At 42.0% G+C, this 19,515-nt stretch overlaps 1 pseudogene; it reads right to left on the bottom strand.

The window, feature by feature from the left end:
- LOC112923675 (nucleoside diphosphate kinase B pseudogene) overlaps positions 1 to 15,799 on the bottom strand; it is a 44,564-nt pseudogene extending 28,765 nt beyond the window's left edge.
- Between the last annotated feature and the right edge of the window lie 3,716 nt (positions 15,800 to 19,515).

Consider the following 19,515-nt stretch of genomic DNA (forward strand, 5'->3'; position numbering starts at 1 on the left):
ACAACTATGAGCTGGAAACATCTACGTGGTATGGACACAACTCGAAGAGAAGAAATGGCCCACACACACTTTGCAATTTCTTTTAGCTTTATTCTTATCTTTCAAACTGCACCTCTGTCTCCTTCACTGGGGGGATTTCTGATCACGTACCTCTTCAAGTCGGTGTTCTCCATGGCATTGTCCTGTCTTTTCTTCTTATCTTACTTGTGTCCCTGAATGATTCCAGGCTTTATCACTTGTGTGTTGATGATCCTGAATCTACGTATGTAGCTTAGCACTCCAAGTCCCCAGATTGTACATCCAACTGCATATGCTACTTCTATCCCACAGACACTTCAAGCTCAAAAATGACGAAAATTAAATTTATTTCCTCTACCCCTTCCCTCTCCTGTCCTGTCCAAGCATTCCTTTTCTCCAACATTTCCTCTTCTAAAGAACAGCACCATCATCCCCCCCGACTGAGGATAGGAGTCCTCCAGATTCTTTCTTCCTGGCCTCCCCTTTCCTCCTCCAATCTTACTAAGTCTTATAGATTTTTACCTTCTCAAGAGCCATTTCCTGTTCTCCATCATGTCTCTGATGAGTCCATTTTAAGCTTGTATCTTCTTTCAGTAGATTTGAGGCAATAACCTTTACATTGATTTTCTTATCTCTGTGCTCATGCCTACTGTTGCATCTTTCACACTAGTGCCAGTATGAGATTTCTAAAGCTGAACTATATAGTTCTGGCTCGAACCCTACAATGATTCCCCATTGCCAACAGGGTGAAGTCCATATTCATTAGCTTGCTGTTTGCAGCCCTTCACAGTCTGACTCTGGCTACTTCTCACCCTCATCTTCAGCTACTTCTTCACACAAACCCTATGCTCTAGCCATACCATTTGCAGTCTTCCTGACATGCTGTGGCTCACTCTCTTTCACTTGGGAGGCCATCCCCTGATCTTGTCTATCAGATGAATTCCACATCATCCTTCAACCATTTTTTTGGCTTCTTCAGGTAGAATTGATGTCCCTTACTATCCTCTGCAATACTTTTATTATGGCTCTTTTTATATCTTATTTGCATTCAATTATCTCATGTCAGTGTTCCCTGCTTGTGAGCTCCTTGAAGGCAGAAACCCTGTGTTTTCATCTTCAACTCCGGTACTTGACTTTTACTAGGCATCTAGCAAAAGTTTGCTAAATGAATAAGTGAATGAATGAAAAAATGATTCAACTGGCAGTGTAGGCCTGAGTCTGCAAGTGGGGAGATAAATGGGCCCAGCCACAGGGAGTTCTAGAAGGAGAGCAGAGGAAATGGAGCTATTCCTATCTATTCTCAGGGCCTGCAGCCCAGGCTGTTTACTCCCTTATACAAATACACCTGCCACAATCCTTCCAATCTAGTGTGTTCAGCCCATATGGTATGAATCACATAAAGTCAAAGTTAGCCCCTTGAGTATCTCTTAAGGTGTCTCTTAAGTATGTTGTACAGATATACCATTTCTCAATCCAGTACATCTGGTTTTCTCTCCAGCATGAGAACAGATCTCTCTTCAATTGAGAGCCAAATGAAGAAGCTGGCTTACATTCAAGGGCTTTGTTGAAAGATAAATGATTATCCTACTCATCATGGTTATGCTCCTCACTGAGAGAAATAGGAGAAAATGGAGACTGAACAAGACCAGCTGACCCTCATTCCATATACCTCACTCCCATTTGGGGCTGCATGTACTCAACACCCCACTAGCCTCCCTACTTCAGCCACTCAAGTCCCAAGGCCACTTCTGGACTTCAAAGCCCTTGCCTAAGCTGGCCCCTCCTGACCAATCCAGCCATGTGAACTGCTTCTCTCAAGAAGTGCTGTCTCCGTTTAAGTGAGGTCAGCATTCTCCCAGATTTCCCTCTGAGATCTTTCCTACCTTCCTATCTTTCCTCAAGCTGTACACTCTGATAGAATGCCTTCTTGTTCCCCTTCCTTTATTTAAATCCCACCAATAGGTTGAAGCCCCACACATTTCAATCTCTCCCAAGTTTTCTCTCTCCTGTTTCTTCTGTTCCTGTTGCCCTTCAGGGTCAGGACTGAGCATTTTAGTCCAGACTTTGACTGTTAGTCTGTGGAAACTTTTCCCATGGCAAGGAGTCTTGCACTAGCAAATATCTGTAGCTCTTTGAGAAATCAAGAGGAGTAGAGAATTGGAAGGACTGACAAAAACCAGTGTTGGCAAGACTATGTAGCAACTGAAACTCTCATACCCTGCTAGTGGGAGTGAAAACTGTTTGGCAATACTTACTAAAGCTAAATATTTACATATTCTTTGACCTAGCAATGCCATTCTTGGGTATACACACCCAAGAGAAAGGAGTGCTCATGTCCACCAAAAGATATGCACAGGCATGTTCATGCCAACTTTATTCTTAATAGCCCAAAATGGAGAACAATTCAAATGTATGTCAACAGTGCTTGGATAATATTCTATAGAATGGAATGTTAAACAGCAATGAAAAAAGAATAAGCTACTGCTGTACACAACAACACGGAGGAATCTCACAGACACAATATTTGTTTTTAAATGTTATTTTTAGGTGGCCCAATTCTACTTGTATTCTACTTATTTTCATCTTAATAATCTTTTAAGAATTGTGGTTGACACACGTTAGATTAGTTTCAGGTGTACAATCTAGTGATTTGACAAGTCTATTTGTTATGCTATGCTCACAAGTGTAGCTGCCATGTGTCATCATGCAATACTATTATAATACCAATGACTGTTCCCTATGCTGTACCTCTCATCTTCATGGCTTATTCATTCCATAACTGGAAGCTTTTATGTCCCACTCCTGTTAACCCTTTTGCCCATCCCTCCATGTCCCTCCTCTCTGGCAATTACCCATTTGTCCTCTGTATTTATGTGTCTGTTTCTGCTTTTTGTTTGTTCATTTGTTTTTTAGGTTTCCCCATATAAGCGAAATCATATGGTATTTGTCTTTATGTTTTATTTCACTTAGCATAATATCCTCCAGGTTCATCCATGTTGTTGCAAATGGAAAGATTTCATTTTTTTTGGCTGAGTAGTATTCCATTTATATTCACAGACATACTGTTGAGTGAAAGAAGCCAAACACAAAAGATTCCACTTACAAGAAGTTCAAGCACAGGCAAAATAATCTATGGTGTTAGAGGTTGGAATAGCAGTTATCTGTGGGGAGTCATGATGAGGAAATGGCATAAGAGAGACTTTGAGGTTTCTGAAAATAATACTGATTTGGGTGGTGATAATCCAACTGTGTAAAAAGTTATCAAGCTGTATGTTTAAGATTAGTATAGTTCACCTACTTTGAGTGATATCTCAATAAAGAGGTAAAAACAAGAAGAGTGTGTCGTTGATATGTTGCTTTTGCTATCCAGCATTTATTTATCCTTTTCTTAAAGTAATTTCACCCCGATTTACCACTGGTTTTCACCGTCAGGGGTTGTAGATATATCAGGTCGCATGATCCAGGACTCTTCAATCAGAATTTTCCAAATTCTAGCCACAGTAATTGGTTCAGAGATAGACACGTGATTTTAACCAAACCAGTGATATTAAACTGAGAACTTTTAAAGATTTATTTATTTATTTATTTATTTATTTATTTATTTATTTATTTATTTATTTTAGAGAGAGAGAACATGCACGAGCAGGAGAGGGAGGGAAAAATCCTAAACAGACTCCCTGCCAAGCACAGCGTTCGCCACAGGACTTAATCTCACGACCCTGATGATCAGGAGATGAGCCAAAACCAAGAGATGCTTGCCTATCTGACCGTGCCATCCAGGTGCCCCAAACCCAGAACTTTTTAAACAAATCCTAAGCCTATATGTATATTTCCAAAAAGATGAGTTCTATTGAAACATGTCAATAGCCTGTTCTTAGATATAGCTCTTCAGAGGGAGAACACAAAAAAGATTTTCTAGGGAAGCCTGGGTGGCTCAGCAGTTTAGCGTCTGCCTTTGGCCCAGGGTATGATCCTGGAGGCCCAGGATCAAGTCCCATGTCCGACTCCCTGCATGGAGCCTGCTTCTCCCTCTGCCTGTGTCTCTGCCTCTCTCTTTCTCTCTCTCTGTCTTTCATGAATAAATAAAATCTTAAAAAAAAGATTTTCTAATCCTCACAGTTCCCATACTGAAGCTGTTGCCTGACATTGAGAAACAACTCCCTACTATGTCCGTTCTTCACTTGCTTGAGGTTGTTGCCTCCTTGGGTAAATGGATAGGCGTAGAAAGAGTATGGTTTTGGGTTTGTTAGATGCCTCCATGAAGATTCAAGGATCACATGACCACAACCTTGCTGCAAGAGACATTGGGCAACATAGAAGTGTTGAAACAAACACATTTGGTGGCCAATGTTACATTGCGTTGGCCACCTCTGAGCTCAGCCATGGCTACTGTTCTCACCGACAGCCTCTCACCTCTAAGTGTGAAGAACTTGTCCTTCAGTATCCTGCCCCAGGGCCTTCTCCAACACCATGAGACCTTCCTTGTTCAGCCCACAGATAAGAATAACCTCAGGTACAGGGGTTACTCATGTCCCTCTTAGTGACTTCCAATCCCTGGGAGATGGAAACTGGCTGATAAAGGCTCATCTTTAGGTACTTTAGATATAGTGGTAGAAACTTTCTGTATCCTCACCTTGATAACACACTTTCCTCCTTGACATCACCTTCCCTGTCCCTCACTCCTATTTCAGATGTTCTCTCTTTGGTATGTTACCTATACCAAGTGCTTCTCTCAGACTCTGCTTTGGGAATGAGGCTCAAACTAGGACAAGAGCTCATGGAAAATCTAGGGAGCACTAACTGTTCTCAAACTGCAAGCTACAGAGCTTTGTCAACATAAGGTAAGGGAAGGTTTAAAGATGTGAGAACCTATTGCAGAATTGCATGTTAGGCCTCAGGGGTTTACAGAGCCCTTGGGAGAGGCAGGGGTACCACTAATATCTTAGCCTCCCTCCTTCATGAATGCATATTAGATTTTACTCCAAAGTTATTTTGGATTCCCATTTATTGTCTTATTGGTTTATGTTAAAGCAGGTTTTTGCTGAGGGGGCAGTCCAGGGCTTAGTTCCATCACGTAAATGACAGTGGCGTGTTATAAATCTGTTGCTTCTCTTTTCTGTTGAGATAATGTGATTGTGTGGCTTTGATTTTTATGTAAGATTATGCTCTCATTGCAGCCCTAATCTATAGCAAATCTGGTTGACACATATAAAGTTTAATTATTATTACCTAGCTATTATCTAACTTTGGCAAGGCATACCTCAAAGGTAATTCTGATCCTATAAGTATCTAATTGGGCCTAGAAGTTTCTGGGCTTTGCCAAGTAGATTTACAAATTTAGATCACACTAAGTTGGTGGTGGTTAAATAGCTACTTCTTGATAGGAATTTCAGAGTTTCTCTGATTAAAAAGGAAAAGGCAATGATTAGAAATGTATTTAGCTCTTACTCTGTTGCCCCCCCACCTCCCACTCACATTGCTAAGCTCTGGCAAGGTGGTAGTCATAATTTCCTCCTTTATAGCCATGGAAGCAGGAGGCTCACAGAACCCCTGGTCCCAAGGTCATACAGCAAGTACATTGACAGAACAGATATTTGAATGCGGATCCAATTGATTCCAGATTTTTTTTACTCCTCCTTCTGTATGATATACTGGTATATCTCTAAGTAGGAGCGTCTATTGAAAGGAGAAGGGAAAGGAGTATCCCACAGATGAATCATAAGACCAGAGCATCTCAGACTTGGAAGGAAGTTTAGAGGCCATCTATCCATACCTGTGGGCAGGACACATGAGTCCCTCCTGCAGAGGTGTAGGCAGGTCAAGAATCAGGGCAAGGAACCTGACAAGGATGTGGGGCTGGGCCTATATCCTGGGCAGGTGATGGCAGTGGTGGCAATTATAATAAAAGAACACCTTGTGCCTGCTTTCTCTACTGTTTTCTCAGCCCTGAGTTGTGTATCTGTGTATGTGTGCACTTGCACACAAATACACTTAATAGAATTTGCCATATTAACCATTTTATAGTATATAATTTGGTGGCATTCACAATGTTGTACAACCATCACCACTATGTAGTTCCAGAACATTTTTATCTTGCCAAAAGGAACCTCACTTCCTTTGTGAGCTTAAGAAGTCACTTAAGAAGTCACTCTTGGTTCGTTTCCCCGAGTTAGGAGTCTTTATGTTCTGTCTCCCTTCCTGATATTTCCCAACAATTCTTTTCGAACTAGGGGTGGTGGAAGGGGAGGAGGGCGGGTGTTGGAGGGGAATGGGTGATGGGCACTGAGGTGGACACTTGACGGGATGAGCACTGGGTGTTTTTCTGTATGTTGGTAAATTGAACACCAATAAAAATTAATTAAAAAAAAAAAAAAAGAAGTCACTCTTGGAGCACCTGGGTGTCTCAGTTGGTTAAGCATCTGACTCTTGGTTTCGGCTCAGATCATGATCTCAAGGTTATGAGATAGAATCCCACATCTGGCTCCATGTTTAGTGCAGAATCTGCTTGAGATTCTCTCTCCCTCTGCCTCTGCCCCTCCCTTGACTTTCACGGACTCTCTTCCTCTCTGAATAAAATCTTAAAAACAAACAAACAAACCCAGAAGTCATTCTTCCTTCCCCTCTTCCCCCAGCCACTGGCAACCACTGCTTTTTCTCTCTGGATTTGCCTATTCTGAACATCTCACAGAAATAGAATCATACAATATGTGGTCTTTCTTATCTGATCTTTCCTACTTGGCATATTTTCAAGGTTCATGATGTTGTAGGGTGTATCAGTACTTTATTACTTTTTATGTTCACAGCCTTGTCTTTAAAGAAAAAAAAGATTTATTTATTTATTTCAGAGAGAGAGAGAGAGAACAAGAACAGGTGGAGGGGCAGAGGGCGAGGGGAAGCAGACTCCCCACAGAGTTTGGAGTCCAAGACAGGGCTCAATCTCTCAACCCAGAGATCATGACCTGAGCTGAAACCAAGAGTTGGATGCTTAACTGACTAAGCCACCCAGACACCCCATAACCTTGTATTTATACTGCTTTCTTTAACCTGTTTTCATTATAGTTTTAAAAAAATATTAATTAGGTGTCATTTGAAAAGTATCCCCTTTTGAAAATGTGATCAAAGGGTACAATTACTTTCTTGGGACCATGTAGCTACCTTCCTTGTAGATACAGGGCAACCTAGTTTCTTCTTGGTTTCCTGACTTCTTGATAGAAGGAAGCCTTCTCTTTCATTACAAAAGTATATGCAAATGGGTGCCCGGGTGGCTCAGTGGGTTAAGCTTTGGACTCTTGATTTCAGCTCAGGTCATGATCTTAGGGTTGTGGGATAGAGCCATACGTCAGGCTCTGTGCTGGGCATGGAGCCTGCTTAGGATTCTCTCTGCCCCTCCCCAATTTGTGCACAAATGTACATTTCTCTCTGTCTCAAAAAGAAAAAAAAGTACACAAGATGAAAACTATAAAACTGAGAGTTGTGTTAGACTTAAGTGGAAAGACAAAATTTGTTCCTGAATAGGAATATTAAAGATGTTTATTCTTATGAAATGGATTTATAAATTAAATGCTTTTCCAATCAGCATCACCATAAAATTTTTTTCTTTGGTAACATAATATTATTTTAAAGTTAATCTGGAAGAGTAAATATTTCAGAATATCAAAGAAAGCTCTGAAAAATGATAATCCTAAAGGGTGTAGGCATTTTTTAAGAGTAAAACTATTTTAGAGTTAGAGTGACTAAAACAGGATACTAATCATTCTGGAATAGGTAGTTCAATGGAACCATCTACAACAAAAACAAACTCAAATGGCCATTCACTTGGTCTAATCTCCTATCCTTCTATGTGTCTTCTTTAGGTATCCCAGTAGGCCTGTTTCCTCAATTTTATCAAACCTTGAACCCTGACCCCTCCACTTCTTTCTGTGTCTACCTGTTCATCTTGTCTTTCCTTCCTTCTTAACCTAGAGTTCATGCTTCACCACTTCCACAATTCTTTGCTCACACTTTCAACTTTCTTGCTCCACTTGCCTTTTGTTATACCCATGGCAAAAACCCACGACAAATCAAAACAAACTTGGATCTAGTGACTGGAAAGAGACACAAAGAGAATATACTAGATTGAATAGTGTCCTCAAATTCAAAACCTCACCAGAACCTCAGAAATGTCCTTATTTGGAAATGGGGTCTTTGCATATGTAATTAAACTCCTACCAGGTGAGAATGGGTCTTAACCTCAAAGATGGTGCCCTATAAGAAGGCCATGTGAAGGTGGGGAGGCATAGAGGCACAGACATACACAGAGGGAAGACATCCATGTGAAGATGGAGGCAAAGAGTGAAGCAGCTACAAGCCAAGGAACCCCAAGGAATGCTAGGAACTACCAGAAGCCAGGAAGAGCCAAAGAAGGATTCTCCTCTCTAGAGTAGATACCTTGATTTTAGACTTTTAGCCTCCAAACTGAGAGAATAAGTTCTATTGTTTAAAGCCACCCTGTTAGGGGATCCCTGGGTGGCTCAGCAGTTGAGCACCTGCCTTTGGCCCAGGGCGTGATCCTGGAGTCCCGAGATCGAGTCCCACGTCGGGCTCCTGGCATGGAGCCTGCTTCTCCCTCCTCCTGTGTCTCTGCCTCTCTATGTCTATAATAAATAAATAAATAAATAAATAAATAAATAAATAAATAAATCTTTAAAAAAATAAATAAAGCCGCCCTGTTTATGGTTTTTCTGTTGAAGTAGCCCTAGAAAACTAATATAGGGGGTTCAGGGATGCTGGGTACACAGGTACCTTCAATAAGTGAATTCATCAAGCTATACATGATGCATGCATCCTTTCCCAAGTATTACACTTCAATTAAAAGTAAAAAATATTTTGGCAACATATACAATTATAGAATGGGTTTTTTTGTTTGTTTGTTTGTTTTTGTTTTTTGAGGTGGAGGAGGGGGAGAGGGAGACAGAGAATCTTAAGCAGGCTCCATACCTAGTGTGGAACCCAATCCAGGGCTCAATCTCATGACCCTGAGATCACGACCTGAAATCAAGAGTCAGATGCTGAGCCAACTGGGCCACTCAGGCACCCCTAGAATCATTATGTTGTACATCTGAAACTAATATATACCAATTATATCTCAATTTTTAAAAAAATTTAAGTAAAAAAAAAAATCAACTTATCAGTCATCACCCTTCCTTATCTGAACCCACACCTGTGCTGTTCAGTGCTACTAGAGAAAAACTCCCAACCTCAGTGAGTAATGCCTATTTCTGTGGGGCTCTTGCTCTGCCTAGTGACACTTCCTTCCCTATGTCCCTGGGAAGGGCTTTCTTTTGCTCCTCTGGAGCTATTTCAAGGTTCTCTTGTCAAAATTTATTCCATGAGAGCATTTCCTCCTTTGTTTGCATCAAATGACCTTGCCTCCAGCTTCTTTGTGAAAAGACACCATTTGAGGGAGACTGCATGGTGTCCTGCCATTCCCCCAATATACCTTTCACTCCCCTTTTCTCCCCTAGTTCAAATGGAAGAGATTTCTCTCTGTCAAGAAATATTTTGTTCTCTGGATCTCATCTCTTCCAGCCTCTAAAAAGATCTCTCTTTCACAATGTTCTCAAATTTATAAATAAATCTATGCTCTTTTTGGCTAACATAAAGATTTTACCAATCCCTTCTCATCCCATCCCCTGGAGATACTGATATTTTTTCGTTAGCAAGGTGTGCTTTTGTGCCTTTTTAAGAATCCCTCTCTCTTCCCTCTGTGCAAGTAAGAAGAACCTGTGGGACACCATTTTGGGTCGTTTGCATCACGTAAGCCTTAAATACAAATTGTGTATTGTTTTCCGAATGTGGCCGGGTAATATATTGAACCTTTGTCCTGGGATTTCCTGTCACTCTTTCCCAGCCAGGCATTTTGTTCTGTTGTCTCAGGGAAACTATGATACAGCAGAATGTGAATAACAAAGGACACTCATTTTTGGCTTTGGAATTTCAAAATCCCAGGCCTCAGGACAAACACAGTAAATTGGAAAGAATATTTTAAAAAGCCAGGCTATCCTTCTAGACTAAAGATTCTATAGTCTGATGAGTCAGAGGAGAGAGGGGCCAGGGGCACAAAGAAAGCTCAAAGGCCAGTGAGCCACCTTGTGTGTGTGTGTGTGTGGGGGGGGGTGTTATGGCCGCTACTCACATGCCCCCTTCAGGGCTGAACACTCATCCCCTCCAGCTTCCAGGAGTCTTGACATCTCACCTGAGTGTCTCCCCAGGGCATGCAAGAGGCTGCCTAGCCCAAGATTATACCCTCTCTCTAGAGACAACTAATAAGAACATTTCTTCTATGTGGAAGAACACAGGTCTAGCCTACTAGCTTCACTTTAGGAGGACTCTGAGGGGCTGTTTAGCTTCAGAGCCCCCTTAGGAACTAGTAGAGGCCTCAGCTGCACCTGTACCCCAGTTCGAGTGTCTCTTTGCTCCATCACAGCTGTTGTTCAGAAAGGCTCCCCACCCCCACCAGCTTCCTGCATACAAGTATTCATCTACCTAAAAAGGTTGTTCCAACAGGGCCTAGCTACCTCCTGGGAAGATGTACCTGTAAACTGAAGAAGGGAAGAAACCTGAACATAACCCTAGAGTTCCAGAAGCTTGGCCTAGTACAGGAGAGTAGAGGAGAAATGGTGTGTGGCTTATATAGGCTGAGAAGGCCCAAGTTGGCCTCAGCGTTTCCCATGGGCCCGAACATCTGCCAGATGAGTACAGGATCAATGATATGGCCAGGAGTGTCCCAGTCATACACTGGCAGATAGTGGGCCTGAAGAGCCACAAGGCTAGGATCTGCATGGACACAGAACTGAAGACCAGATAGGAACAAGGATATCTCAGAAGGTGCCACCATCATGGACAGGAAACACTGGGCACCCAAATGCAGCCCTCAAGGGCTTCATACTATCTACATTCCTCTGAACTTCAAGAAGAGGAAATCAGGCTGGGAATGGACAGAAATCTCAGTCATATAGGCTATGAAATGACATTTATCAAACCTCCATGCAACCTCCAAGCCAATAATCAAAACAAAAAATAAGCAATAGATTAGGGGAAATATTCAACAAATCTAAAGACAAAGGTCTACTATTTTTTTTTTTTTAAAGATTTTATTTATTTATTCATGGCAGACAGAGAGAGAGAGAGAGAGAGAGGCAGAGACACAGGCAGAGGGAGAAATAGGCTCCATGCAGGGAGCCTGATGCGGGACTCGATTCCGGGTCTCCAAGATCACACCCCAGGCTGAAGGTGGCGCTAAACCGCTGGGCCACCGGAGCTGCCCAAGGTCTACTATTTTTAACACAGGAATCTACACAAATGGACTAGAAAAAGACAAAGGCCCCAAATGGGAAGGGGGAAGGCAGAAATAGGCACCAAACAGTTGTAGTGAAGATCTTGGGTGGTGTGGGTGGAATTATGGGAATTTTTTCCATTTCTGTAATGTTTAAGTTATTACAAACTGTAAAAATATAGTTATAATAAAAGCCAATATTTTATTGAGTCTTTGTGGTCAGACATCACACTCCGCTATTTGCATAAATTACATCAGTCTATCTCCATTGTCTTTTGAAGCATGTTCTATCTTTTCCCTGTGTGAGAAAAATGAGGCATGGGACATCACACAGTAAGTGGTAGAGTTAGGATTCATACCCAGAGCCTGACTCTGTAGCCTCCGTCCTGACCAGTATGTTATATTGGCATATGTTATATATGCCAAAGCAGCATATTTACCATAGTATGTTTTATATGTATATATGTTTTATATACAAATACATTTATATACAAAACATTATATGCACTGGAGGCATAAACATGCATGTGTTTTAATTTGCAATTAAAATATTTATGAGGACAATTACAGACACTGAAAATGCCAGTGACATAATATTACCTGAAAGGTGACCCATGAAATGTGTATACACAGTGATATGGAATTTTCTACATACATAACATGCATCTCTAAAGAGGCTATAATCGTGGCATGGATGACAGTGATCTTTTCTCCTTATTTGTCAAAGTACAGAAAGTAAGTACCACAAGCCAAGTGGCTGCCCTCATTCACATGCAGTCCACGTGTCCAGACTAGACCAGCTCCCTCTCCTGCCTACATCACCACCCTGGTTCATCCTACCATGCTATCATTGTCAACATCATTGTTTGCTTCTCCAACTATGCTATAAATTTATGAGGGAGCTGAAGATCAAAGAGGTGAAGTGTCTTGGCTAAGGCTGCACAGCTAGGAAGAAGCCAAGCAGGGACTTAAACCAAGCTTCTCTAGGTTTGACACTAGTTTTCCTGATCCCTGTTATAGTGGCTATTACCATTCCATCATTCTACTTTCTTCTCTCTCTAGGAATTGAAAGATATTTGGGTCTTTTATTTTTGGAGAAGGAGCATGAGGAGGCTGGGGTCAGGGGGTGAAAGGAATCCTAAGCAGGCTTTCCACCTACTGCAGAACCCAATGCAAAGCTCGATATCAAGACCCTAAAATCATGGCATAAGCTGAAATCAAGAATTAGACACAACCAACTGACCCATCCAGATGTCCCTGAAAGCCATTTTTTTAAAGATTTTGTTTATTTGTACATGAGAGACAGAAAGACAGACAGAGAGAGAGAGAGAGAGAGAGAGGCAGAGACACAGGCAGAAGGAGAAGCAGGCTCCCCATGGGGAGCCTAATGCGGGACTCCATCCCAGGACCCCAGGATCACAACCTGAGCCAAAGGCAGATGCTCAACCACTGAGCCACCCAGGTGCCCCTGAAAGTTATTTTTTTTTCAATATGCTTTTTATTTTGGAATAAGTTTGGACCTACAGGAAAGCTGCAAAAGATAGTACAGGTTCTCTATACTCTTCACTCAGGTTGCCTTAATGTTAACATCTTTCATAACCATGGTACATATCAAATTTAAGAAATAACTATTACTACGATTATTAACCAAACTGCAGACTTTATTCATATTTCACCAGTTTTCTCACCAAGATCCTTTTTCTGTTCCAGGATCAAGTCCAAGATACTACAGTTGGTTGAAACTAATTTTTCTTTCATACACTAAAAACCATCAAAACCCACTCTTTAATTCCAGTGGAAAAGACTGCACAAATCTGCCTGTGGTTTCCTAAATGTGCTCAAGGAAATTTTTGCTTTTTCAATGGCCATCCTCAAGAATACACAGTCCAGTCAGCTCTTCCAAGTACAAGGAACAAAGAGTCCCTCAACTTAGCTCAAGGAAGGCTTTGGGGAGAGTCCATGGGAGTTCATGGACAGGAGTCAAAGACTCAAGGATGGGAACTGGAAGAGCCATAAGGAATGGGGTCTGTTATTTCTGGTTTGTCTGAGCTCTCTGTCCCCTCTACTCCCCACCTCCCCTTCTTTGCCTCTTCCTGTACCTCTCTTCTAAACCCACTTTCTCAGCTTAATTATTCTACAAATACCCACATTAGCCATCTTAGCCCACAATTCCTCATAACTCAGCATGTATCACCAACTGTAACCTCACTCTGATTAAATCTCAGCTCGTTTATTCCAGCCAACTCCTGATTCTCATGGGTGCTAGTCAGTTAATGAACGGTGGTGAAACTTGGGTCTATCTTCCAACCTAATCAACTTTTTAATACATTTATTACAATGTTCTTTGTTACTGTGGCATAAAAGTCAACTTATGATGCAAGTTATCATTAATCTTTGACAATAGATTTATTAGAATCCATTAAAAAAGACAGAGAACAGGGATCTTCAACATTAAATTTTTAAGTGTTGAGGGTAAACTAGACAAGAATAAAATCTCTAGGGATTTTTAAATATAGCTTTCAGAGACTATCTCAAAGGCTTTTGGACAAACTACATGGAATTCAAACATTTCCCAGAATTTCAGTGGAAACAGAATTTAGCTAATGTCCTAGAAAAGAAAGTACACAGCTAATTCAAATCTGCTAATTAATCTAATAGAACATACTGGCTCTTGATGGCTTTCCCCTTTGGGAGAGGAAAAAATAACCCTTCTTATAAATCAATGTTTCCTTAAACACAAAGACTGAAATTTATGGCAGTTCTTCAGGGATTTTAGGCTTCAAGGAACCAATGAGAAAGTTCTTACTTGAATGTACATACACACCCTGTTCCACCGTTGACACTTTCCACACTTCCTCTCTCTCTCTCCCTCTCTCCCTCCTTCATTCCTACCTGATTCAGGGCCTACCGTATATCTCTTAGGCCTTGATGAAACAGCAGTGAACAATAAGTAATAAAGGGGTTCAGAACATGCCACCTCAAAATAGGCTGCTTTGGCATATTATTTTGAGCTTGAATCACTTGTAAAAACAACAGGTACAAGGAAAGCACTTTGACCTTTCCTTTTCTTCCTGAAAAGGAGAGATGAAACTCCCGACATGAAAGCTGTCCTCCTAATATCAAGAGGAAAAGAACATTTTTATCAAGAAAGATGGGGAGCTGAGGTCGAGGGAAATTTGTATACAATAACTCTTATTTTCTGGTCTCCCCATATATTTTAGTTACTTTTCTACAACTGCCACTCTTTTTTTCAACTTAGTATATAAGCACTTGGGTCTAGATACTTCTTTGGGTCTTTATTTTCCTGTGAAGACTCCTAGGTACATGCAAACATTTATTAAAATGAATGTTGTATGTTCTTCTCCTCTTACTCTGTTAAGACAGTCCCAACCAGAAACTCTAGGAGGATAGAGGAGAAATTTTACCTCCCCTACAGTAGTAAATAGACAAAATAGAATATTATATGTGTAACATGTTGGGGGAAATATAAAGCAAGGGAAGGGCCAGGGAGTGCTGATGAGAGAGACACTGCTACTTTTAAATAGAGGGTCAGAGAAGGCTCCTAAGAAAGGGATATTTGAGCATAGCCTGAAGCCGGTGAGGCAGAAAGACTTGAAGATATTTGGGGCAAAAGCAAATGGAAAAGGGTGGGGAGTTTGAGAGCAACAAAGATCAGAACTGGCATTAGTGGGAGATGAGCTGTACAAACTCAGGATCGGATCCTGCCTTTTGTCCAAATTTTTAGATTTTGTGTACCATGGATTTTTTTTTTTTTTGCATTAGTTTTGATATCTCATTAAAATGTTATTTATCGGGATCCCTGGGTGGCGCAGCGGTTTGGCGCCTGCCTTTGGCCCAGGGCACGATCCTGGAGACCCGGGATCGAATCCCACGTGGGGCTCCAGGTGCATGGAGCCTGCTTCTCCCTCTGCCTGTGTCTCTGCCTCTCTCTCTCTCTCTCTCTGTGTGTGTGTGACTATCATAAATGAATAAAAAATTTAAAAAAAAAATAAAAAAATAAAAATAAAATGTTATTTATCTTGATTACTGATTTTTTTTTTTTTTTTTTTTAATTTCAAGCCTGGTGCTTCATGAGCTGCACTCTGGTCCAGGCCCTGGAGTTGATAGAAGGGGTGAGGGGAACCCGGGGGAGAGTAGTAGGAAATGATGTCAGAGAGAAGGGGAGGTGGGGATTCTGAGGAACTTGGCTTTTACACTGAGTGGGATGGGAAGTTGCTGCCAAAACAAATTACCACAAATCTAGTGGCTTAAAAACCATAAATTTGTATCTTACAGTTCTATAGATCAGAAGCTCCAAACAGTCTCACCAAGATAAAATCAAGCTATTGGCAGGGCTGCATTCCTTACCCTGGGAGCTCTGGGGGAGAATCTGTTTCCTCACTCACTGGGTTTGCTAGCGGAATTCAGTTCCATGCAGTTGTACGACTGAGGTCCTGTGTTCCTCATTGTGGGCTTGTGACCCCTTCCTGCATTTCAAAGCCAGTCGTGAGAGGTCAAGTCCACACAACAAATCTCTCCCCACCTTCTGCTTCCCTCTTCCATTTTTAAAGATCCATGTTAGTAGATTGGGCCCACCTGGCAATCGGGGACCATCCTCCCACCCATACACTAAGCACACCTGCTAAACCCCTCCTGCCACACAAGATAACATACTCACAGGTTCTGGGGATTAGGATGTGGACATCTTTGAGGAACCATCATTCTGCCTACCACGAGGGCTTTGAGCAATGGAGCGATGATCCCTCCAGCTGCTCGGTTGAAAACAGTTGGGGGACGGGGAGGGGCACAGAGGATCAGAGCAGGAACAGGGAAACTCATAAAGATGCTGAAGCAGCAGTAATTCAGAGGAGAAATACGGTGGCTTTGCCAGTGTGATGGCAGGTTTTATGGGTCAACTTGGCTAGCCTACAGTCAGCAGTTACTCAATCAAACACCAGTCCGGGTGTTGCTGTGAAGATATTTCGTAGATGTGACTAATGTCCCTGGTGGGTTGACTCTAAGTCAGCAAACTTATCCTAGATTCAGGGGCCTGATTCAATCAGTAAAGAGCTTTTTGAGCAGAACTGAAGGCTCCCCGAGGAGGAACCAAATCTGCCAGTGGACAGCAGCTTCCTCTGATGCCTGGGCATTCCTGCTTGCCTTTCCAGAAGGCCCACCCTATGGCCTTCAGATTCTCCTAACTAGTCCCACAATTAGGTAAGCTGACTCCTTGCAACGGATCTCTGAATATGCCTCTCCAACTGGCTCTGTTTCTCTTGTGGAACCACATACAGGTGTGTTAAAGATAGACTTACTTTTGTAATTTAGATTGTTATTGGTATAGATACTGATATAGATACTGAAGGAATTTTGAATGTGGACCCGACAGGATATGCTAGTGGACTGGAAGTAGGATGGGAGAAAGAGAGGATCAGAGATTATTCCAAACTTTTCTTCCTGAGCAGCTAGAAGGATGGCTCACTTGTCTCCTTCTAAGATAAGGAATCACTCTACCATGAAAGCCACTCGAAGAGCCCATTCAATTCCCCGACCCAAGGCAGCGCCTTTCAGAAAGAGGATGTGCACAGGCAGGAATGGGTGGGTGAGCCTAGCCAGCCCTGAGGTAGGCAGGCTTGAATCCAAAGGGGGAAATAGAGAAAAAAGTCACTGCTGTGCCACTCATCCAGAAATATTGTGGTTTTCTGTTGCATTTGGGAAGAGCAGGTCTCTTTACTGTTCTCTACTCTGAACCTCACCTCCCCTGCTGGTCTGGGCTCTGTGGGAACCGGTTAGCTAAACCCTGAGCCAAAAACAAGCAAGGAGAGCTGAATAGAGACTTTATGAATAAATGTTGCTCTGTGGGCTTCTTTTTTCCCTTGTGAGAGAACAGGGTGTGCTTGAAAGTAAAAAGTGAGTTGGGTTTGTTTGTGTTGTTGTTTTTTTTTAATCTTCCCGGAAGGCACAAAAGAAAAAGATAAAAAGGAAAGAACACCATTTATTTGTCGCTTGGTACTGCTCTGGTTAACACAATGGTTGGGTCCCTGACCCTCTCATTGCTAATCATAACCAAAAAAACCCCAAGCTGGCTCCAGACATGTTTCTGACCAGACATGTCTCTGACCTGGACTTAAGATCTGCCCAGCCGAAACATCATGTGAGTCTCTGAAGAGACTGCGCCAACTGTGAAACCACAACTGCCCCACCATCCCCAAGGGGTTATGGTGGTGGCAGCCTAGGGTGCTTGAATTTAGCCCTATCTTGCCTCTTCCCTGACTTTTTGGAAAGAATCTGTATCTGTTTCTCTCTCTGTCTCTCTCTTTATTCTTCAATCTCATATCCCCCTGCTCACTCTGAAGAGAAAGCTGGCCAATGTATTAAATGAAATTGGATCATTTCCTCCTAATAGAATTTTTTAAATACTAGAAATGAAGTTCCTAATGGTCACCAGAGAGAAGTGCTGCTATTTCTAGCACCAGAGTGATAAGAATCGTGCCTGTCAGAATTAAGCACAGCAGGTGCAACAGGGACATTAAATATGGCTAAAACGTGACTGGGATGTATTTTTCGCTCATGGAAAAGTTCTGATTCAGGGCTGGTAAGAAGGCTCCAGAGCTAAGGCATAGCTAAAGCATGATCTATTACCTTATAAGGTTGTCATACAAATTAAGGTAATTTATTTGGTGTCTAGCACATTATAAACTCTTTCTTTTGGTTTGATAATGAAAGTAATAATAAATAATATTAATTGACTTTATCTACGTCCAGGCCCTGGAAAAGGGCTCTCTGCCTATCAGCTCATTTAATCTTCACAACAGCTCTATGAGGAAGGGACAGTCATTGTCCTAGTTTTATAGATGATAACACTGAGAGATAAGCTATCTTGATAAAGATTGTCAAATTAGGTAGTTAGTGCAGAGCTATGATTCAAACTCAGCCTGTCTGATTTTTGAGCCCAAAGACCTAACCACCAGGCTATACCACCATCTCCTTACCAAAACCCTTCCACCACCCATCTCCTTCACTCCCCTGGCTATAAGACAGTTACAAGGTACCTGGGAAAATAGAGCATGTACAAACAAAGAGCAAATTTATAATATAAGTCAGTGGGGTCTAGGAGCCAATGAGGGCTATAAGTCAGATAGAGAAGTTCCACTTTCCTGGAGTGGGCATGGAAGTTGTCACAGCAGAGAGAGTAGCCAGGTTGGGTTATGAAGGACATACAGGATTTAGAAGAGTGGAGGAGGGCATGCCAGGCATGAGAAATGGGAGTGGAGAAGGCTTGGAGGTGGGAATGGAAATAGCATGATTAAGGGATAACAAGGAAACAATCTTGGCTAAATCATAGGATTCTTACAGAGGAATCCTGAGAGAGCAATTTGGAAATGAAGAGTGGAATTAGATTAAGAAGGAATTTGAAGGTCATTCTAAATAGCTGAACTACAGTCAGTGGACATTATTGGGTAGTCACAGGGAATGTGCGTGGCGGCAGGGGCAGGGTTTGAATGGTGAAATTGTGATAGAAGCAGTCTCTTTAGGGATAATGTGGTGATTGTGGGAGGGGTGACTTAGAGACATGGAGCCTGGGACTCCTGTTAAGAGGCTTTTGAAATGATCTAGACATGAGGTAATGAGAACTTGAAATGGAGTGTTAGCACAAGGCATGAATGGAATGGCAGGGATGTGAGAGACACTACTAGTGCAGAATAGAGGGGCTTGGTGACTAGGTCTGGGAGCGAGGGAGCAGGAGGGATCAGGGTTGCCTGCCAAACTGGAGTGATGGGAGAACACTTGTTAGTGGAAGTTCTGACTCTTCTAGTCAGAGGGGAACTCCATTTGTCATCCATCCTCTGCAAGGTCTCTGTATCCACTGAGCAACTTCACGTACTTAGCGTTTACCAAAGGTACCTGGACCAGATGGCCGTATTCTCTTTCTTCTTTGCTGCCAAGTGTTACTTCCACCAAGGAAGACTCTAAGTCAGAGGGGAAAAGCATAGACTTTGGGTTAAAAGAGATCGTAATTTAAATTTGCTCTATCCAGCATCAGTATGGTAAGCTTAGGTACATTTCTTAATTTCTCTGAGATTCAGTTCTTTTTAAAATTGGGATGACAATACCTACTTGATGGGGTGTTGGGGGGATAAGATAATAGAAAGCATTTAGTATTGTGCTTGACACATGGTAAA

The sequence above is a fragment of the Vulpes vulpes genome, chromosome 2, assembly GCF_048418805.1.
Source record: "Vulpes vulpes isolate BD-2025 chromosome 2, VulVul3, whole genome shotgun sequence".
Taxonomy (NCBI): domain Eukaryota; kingdom Metazoa; phylum Chordata; class Mammalia; order Carnivora; family Canidae; genus Vulpes; species Vulpes vulpes.